The sequence below is a fragment of the Callospermophilus lateralis genome, unplaced genomic scaffold (genome assembly GCF_048772815.1).
Source record: "Callospermophilus lateralis isolate mCalLat2 unplaced genomic scaffold, mCalLat2.hap1 Scaffold_45, whole genome shotgun sequence".
Lineage (NCBI taxonomy): Eukaryota > Metazoa > Chordata > Mammalia > Rodentia > Sciuridae > Callospermophilus > Callospermophilus lateralis.
The window spans coordinates 5799602-5806509 of NW_027514398.1; positions in this window are offsets into that span (position 1 = coordinate 5799602).

Genomic DNA, 6908 nt, shown 5'->3' on the forward strand with positions numbered 1-6908 from the left:
AATGGCTACTAACATCTACACCTCTGACAGGGTAGATTGTCCAAGAAAAATGGGAACTGAAGAGGGGACACTTTTACGTTGTATAAGAATTGCCATCTGTGTCGCCTAACATGCCGTGCTAGGCAACCGCTCACTGATGGGTGCAGAGACGGGGCTTTCCCACGGGAGAAGATTTTCTTACATGATGTGGGGTCTCAGGGCAAAATGGAGTCTGTGTGGTCATTGCCCACACAGCCTGGCCATAACAAAATGAGATGCTACACATAAAGAACACCTGGCCCCAAATAAGCTACAGTCAATGGCAGCGATAGTTTATCACTAATGGTATTGTTTGCATAATTAGTATCTGTAGTCAAGGGGCAGCACTGCACTTCCAGTCTGCTGAGGCAGGGGCTGGGGTGGTGGCTCAGCGGTAGAGCCCTCGCCTATCACATGCGAGGCCCTGGGTTCAATCCTCAGCACCACATAAAAATAAGTAAAATAAAAGTAATGTGTCCAACTACAACTAATATATATATGTGTGTATATATATATATATATATATATATATATATATATATATATATATATATATATATTTTTTTTTTTTTTTTTTTTTTTTTTAATCTGCTGAGGCAGAATCTGAGTCCAGGTCTGTCTGGCCCCAGCCCCATGGCTCTTGCCTTCCCCTTCCCTAGAATCTTCCATCTTCTATCTTTGGCCCCCGGGTCTGCCCTGCATCGTCACCCTCAACAGCTGCCATTTGTGCCCTGAGACCTTTCTGAGTGCCTCTCAGATCAAGTTCTATGGGTGTTAAAGCTCTATTCCATCAAAAAGGATCCCATCAGCCTGGGAGAGGCCATGTCTTCTGGACGGCTCCAAAAGAGCACTCCACCACTCTAAAGGCTCCAAAAAGTCCTGGCTTATTTAAACCATGGTACCCAGTACACTGAGCCACCTCTGCAGTCAGTTTTCTCCTCACCTCCAGGCCAGGAGTGGAGTGAGGGTCAGCAAGGAATGGTAATCCAGAGATTCTAGTCCTTGCAGACCTCAAGTCATGGTGGCAGGTCCTGTCACGGGGCAGCTACGAGGCTGACCAGACCAAGTCTAGCAGGAGACTTCTTCAACACAAGAGCTGGCTTGCATTCTGGTTTCTTGAGAGCTTCCTATCTATCGGGAGCTCTGATTTATTTTGGTGCTGGGGATGGAACCCAGGGTCTCATGCAGTCCTAGCATGCTCTACCACTGACCTTCACCCCCAACAGGTGCTTTCCACATTTTCATTTATAAAGTCTTAGGAGATCAAAGCTGGCATCATCATGACTACACTACAGATAGAAACTGAAGTTCAGATCACACGGCTAGTAAGCTGAGATGGGAACCCAAGTAACCTGGCCCCGAGGCTGGGGCTCTTAACCGCTGTGCCCTTCTGGCCCATGATTTAGAGCTCTGTGCTGCTACCACAGAGCCATGTGGCATTTCCCCTCCCCAAAGAGCTTCAGCTGGATCAGAGTAAGGAAGAGCTGAAGGGGGAGGGGGATCCCCATTGATTGACAGTCTCCTGTGTGTCCAGAACTGTGCTGGATCTTTCCACCTTGCAACTTTGTAGGAACATTGGAACTATCATCATGCCCTACGCACAGAGGAGAGAAATTGAGGTCCAGAGGGTGAAGCAATTCAACTAAGTTCTCAGAACTGGGATTTGCGCCAAGATCTATTGTGTTCCAAACCCCATGCCCAAGCCACAGAAGTAGGACAGCACTGAGTCCTCCGCCCACATTTCTCAGTTACAGTGTCAGGGAGAAGGACCCAATTTCCCCTAGGATCAGGAAAGGCCACTCTGAAACTCCTGGGTGGACAGGCATGGTGGGGCAAGACTAGAATCCCAGCAGCTCTGGAGACTGAGGCTGATTGTAAATTCAAAGCCAGCCTCAGCAACTTAGCAAGACCCTGTCTCTAAGTAAAAAATAAAAAGGACTGGTGATGTGACTCAGTGGTTAAGCACCCCTGGGTTTAATCCCTGGTTCCAAAACAAACAAATAAAATGAAATTTGGGTGGCAGAGGGCTCCCACTTACCCCGGCAGATGGTAGTTCCCAAATCTGACAGGGTAGAGGAACATTCAAAGACTCAATCAACCTCCCTCCTTAACTGTTTAGGGAGCATCCATCTCCCATGTGCCAGGCTCTGTGCTGCCCACACAGCAGTGCAGGTGAAAGTCACAGTCTCTGTCCCTGAGAGAAAGAAATCCTCTGTGTTAAGGCATAAAATGAAAAAGTTTTTTTTTTTTTAATGTTCAAAAAGCAAGTTGTGCTATTATCCCCAAGCTATTTAAAAATCCAGCTTCACAGAAGAGAAAAATATATTTTGTTTGATTTTATGGGGCTGGGGATCGAACCCAGGGCCCTCCCACACACTAGTCAAGTGTACTGAGCTCTACCTCCCGCCCAGGAGAAATAAGTATTGAATATTTCCCCTGTGCCAGATACTAGGCTACACAAGTCCTTTAATATAGTGCAATGAAATCACAAGAAAATAATGTCCTACCGCAGGGGACGGAACAATTAATTCTGTTTAGGGCAGGGAGAGGGAACCAAGGAAAGTTTGTCTCACAGATGATACCTGAGCCGGGTTTGGAAGGGCAAATAGGAGCTTCCAGGCAACCCAGGAGATCCTCCAGGGGGAGTGTGGGCCACTGTATGAAAAAGCCCTGGAGACATCAGAGCGTGTGGGTGTCCGGGGTGCGTGTCAGAGGGCTGCGGGGCGGGGACTGAGATGGACAAGTACCAGATGTGATGGGCCACAGGTGCCCATCTGAAGAACTGGACCGTAGTCCATACCCACTCACCCCGCATAATGGGCGAGAGCCAGCAGTTGCTCCAGTGCGTCTATTCCAGCGCAAGGAAAGGCAGGCGATGAGGGTGGAGGGGAGAAAAGAGCTGATTGCCAAATTTGGGAAAATGAAAAATGTTCATCTGCAGAATTAATCCTGAACCATTTCTATTTTCATTCTCCCGCTGGTGGGAAAAGGCAGAGCTGAGCCATGCTGAGGCCTTCTTCCAGGTGTCTGGAGCGAGGGCGGCCAGGCGGGGCTGGCTCCCACGGAGATCACAGGAGCCAGCCTTGGATGGCGCCAGCTGTGGGCATCTGGAAATCCAGCTTCCTCCTCTAGTCATTAGATATGGGGTAAATCAGAGTTCAGGATTTTCCCAAGGCAGCTAGCTTGGCAGGATACTTAAATGGCCTCAGACTCAACAAGAGCCAGGGGAAGGCTGGGCCACCCAGGGTAGAGGGATGTGGTTTCTAGACTCCGGAGGGGTGTGTGGGTGATTGAGTCAAGTCCCTGGGCTTGCACAGGGCTAGAGGCACTAGTAGGTAGTAGAGGCCTTTCACTGGGCCGGGCAGGCTGGTCTCAGTAATGGGGCAGCTCAGTGGCTTTGGTGCGTTTGAGGGTCCTTGAATAAAGCCTGGTCCCCAGGACCCAGATAATGGAGGAAGGGCTTTGCTCTGTATCATCTCCTACATGCAGTCACTATTAATCCTCAGAACCCAATTAAATGAATTAATGCATGTCAAGAATTTTGCCTAATTCTTGGTGCATAGTTAGGCTCAGTATATGTTGTTAGTCAGATACCCAAACGTTTTTTTTTTTTTTCTTACTAGTTTATTTAATCCCAACAGCTCTAGGAAGTAGAAATCCACCATTTAAAAAATTGTTTTACAGTTGAGGAAACTGAAGCACTTGGCTCAAGGACACACAGTTAAAAGTGACAGAGGTGGAAAGAATGTCTACAGCTCAACAATGATAACAAAATGAATAACCCAGCTGGGCCCAGTGGTGCACACCTATAATCCCAGTAGCTCAAGAGGCTGAGGCAGGAGGATCTTGAGTTCAAAGCCAGCTCCAGCAATTTAGTGAGGTCCTAAGCAACTCAGTGAGATCTGTTTCAAAATAAAATATTACAAAAGGGCTGGGGATTTGGCTTTGTCGGAAAGCACCCTGAGTTCTATCCCTGGTACCGAACCAAAACAAAGAGCTTGGGGGCATGGCTTAGTAGGGGATTGCTTGTCTAGCACATATGGGAGGCCCTGGGTTCCATCCCCAGCACTGCAAAAGTAAATATATAAAAAATACATAAATATTTAAAAATAGGCAAAAGACTCTAGTAGAGATTTCTCTGAAGACACACAAATGGTGAATAGTGAGCATGAGAAGACGCTCAGCAACACTAATCATTAGGGAAAAGCCAGGTGCAGTGCCACCCACCTGTAATCCCAGCAAATTGTGAGGCTGAGGCAGGAGGATCACAGTTTGAGGCCAGCCTCAGCAACTTCAAGAGGCCCTAAGCAATTAGGTGAGTCCCTGTCTCTAAATAAAATATAAAAGGGGGGCTGGGGATATGGTTCCATGGTTAAACGCCCCTGAGTTCAATCCCTGGTACAAAAAAAAAAGGAAATGCAAATCAAAATCAAAACCACAACAAGAAGCCAGGTGCAGTGAAGCACATCTGTAATCCCAGCGGCTTGGGAGGCTGGGGCAGGAGGATTGCAAGTTCAAAGCCAGCCTCAGCAATTGTCCAAGGCACTAAGCAACTCAGTGAGGCCCTGTCTCTAATAAAATACAAAATAGGGCTGGGGATGTGGCTCAGTGGTGGAGTGCCCCTAAGTTCAATCTCTGGTACCGCCCCCCGCAAAAAAAATCAAAATGAGAAAGGGACTTCATACCCATTAAGGTAGATCCCACAAAAAGAAAAAAAGAAAAAATGTAAATATACCTGTGGAAAAACTAGAACCCCATCCCTTGCTGATGGAGTGACAAAAAATGGTGCGTCCAGTGTGAAAAAACAGCAGGGCTGTTCCTCAAAGGTTAAACAGAGAATTATAATGTGACCCAGCAGTTCCACATCCACGTACGTGTCCCAAAGAACTGAAAGCAGGAGCTCAAGCAGACACCTTCAAACAGATGCATTTTTATTAGTAGCTGCATTATTCACAGTAGCCAAAAGGTAGAAATGACTCCAATGTCTGGAGACATCTGAATGGATGAACTGAACCCAAGCCAGCCCCACACAGTGGAATAGTTCTCAGTCCTAGAAAGGAATGAATTCTGATCCATGCTGCAGCATGGATGCATCTTGAAAACATGCCAAGTGAAATAATTGACTCACCAAAGGACAAATGCCACGTGATTCCACTCACAGGAGATACCTCAAATAGTCAAGAGTCACAGAAGCAGAAAATAGTGCTGCGGTTGACGGGGACTAAGAGGAGGCCACGTGGGGAGCTGTTGTGTAGTGGCTATGGACCTCCAGTCTGGGATGATGAGAACATTCCAGAGATGGATGGTGATGACAGTTACAGAGCAATGTGAGTGTACTTTTTAATGCCACTGAACTGCACGATGTGTAAAGTGGTAAATTTTATGTTGTGTGTATATTGTTACCATCACCACCACAGCAAAGCAACAAAGCTGGAAGATGTAGGTCTGGCTGTCCCCAGAGCCCTGGGGGGAGGGTTTCCTGGATCCACTTTCTCCTTCCCAGGAAAAGGAAACTCAGTGGCAGAGCAGGCGGTCGGAGGCTGGCACCAGGTGTCCCGGGACTTGGCTTGGTGTGAGTTATCATGCGAACCTTTCTTAAAGTGGACTTCTGCAGGAGAATTTTCGAGTGACCTATTTCTCTCTGCAACTAGACATGACTTCCTGGGCTCCCTAGGGGCCCAGCACAGTGCCCTGCACATAGTTGTCTCTCAACAGTGCTTGTCTGGTGAATTCTGGAATTCCCTCCTGAGGCACATGGGGAGCTGCAGCCTGTGCTTCAGGTGGCAAAAGCCCTGTCGGGTGGCAGGATACGATCAGATGGTGAGAGACACCTTGGTCTGGAAGCCAAGAGAGGCCGTGAGCTTGTATCCTGCCTCTGCTGCTTGCTTGCTATAACCTTGAGAAAATGCTTTCCCATCTGCTCCATCCCTAAATCCTGGAGTTTGGGAAAGGTAACCCCTGGAGGGCATCCTCAGCCCTGAATAGACTCCACAGAATAACTTTTTAAAAACTGTGGTAACATACACATGAAATCAAGCCTCTCAACCATTCCATAATAATACTTTTTGCTCCTGTTGCACCCTGGTGAAGCTGGACTATCAGCAGCCCTAGAGGCTGGCTGTAGTCACCTCCAGGAGCAGCTAAGGACTGGAAGCCATTACGCAGACTGTGGGCACAGTGTGGGGCAGCCAGCTCCGGGAAGGCTGAGGGACAGCAAATCAGAGAAGCTGCAAGTGCCCGAGGGAAGGAGCTAATGTTGTGGAGGTGCTTCCTCTACCCAGGTTTTGTTAACGGTCTCTGCAGACAGGGTCCTCTCGTGGTTACAGGCAGAGCTCTCTGTCTTTATTTTTGGTACTAGGAATTGAACCCAGGCGCGCTTTACCACTGAGCTACATCCCAGCCCTTTTAATTTTTATGTTGAGACAAGATCTCCCTAAGTGGGCCAGGCTGGCCTCAAACTTGCGATCCTCCAGTCCCAGCCCTCTGAGTTGCTGGGATCACAGGCGTGGCCACCACACTGGCTAGAGGCAGACCTCATGTCTTCAGTGGGCAAATGGCCCACAGAAGTTAGGAAACTTGCTTACGCGGTGGACCCACTAGGCTGTGAGGTTAGAGTCCAGACCTGTCTTCAAGTTTTTGACTATTGGGGCTGGGGTGTAGCTCAGGGATGGAGTGCGTACTCCACGAGGCCCTGGGTTCAATTCCCAGCATGCTACAAAAAAGTTTATATCCTTGGAAGGGAACTGCCACCCCCACATGCTACCCTCCCATGGCCCTGAGACACGTAGAAGGGCCTGCTGGCCTCTTTCCTGGGACAGCATTTGGGGCTCACGATGGGCATGAGCACCGTACAGGAGGAGCAAACATTTACTTCCCCACTAGGGTGTCTT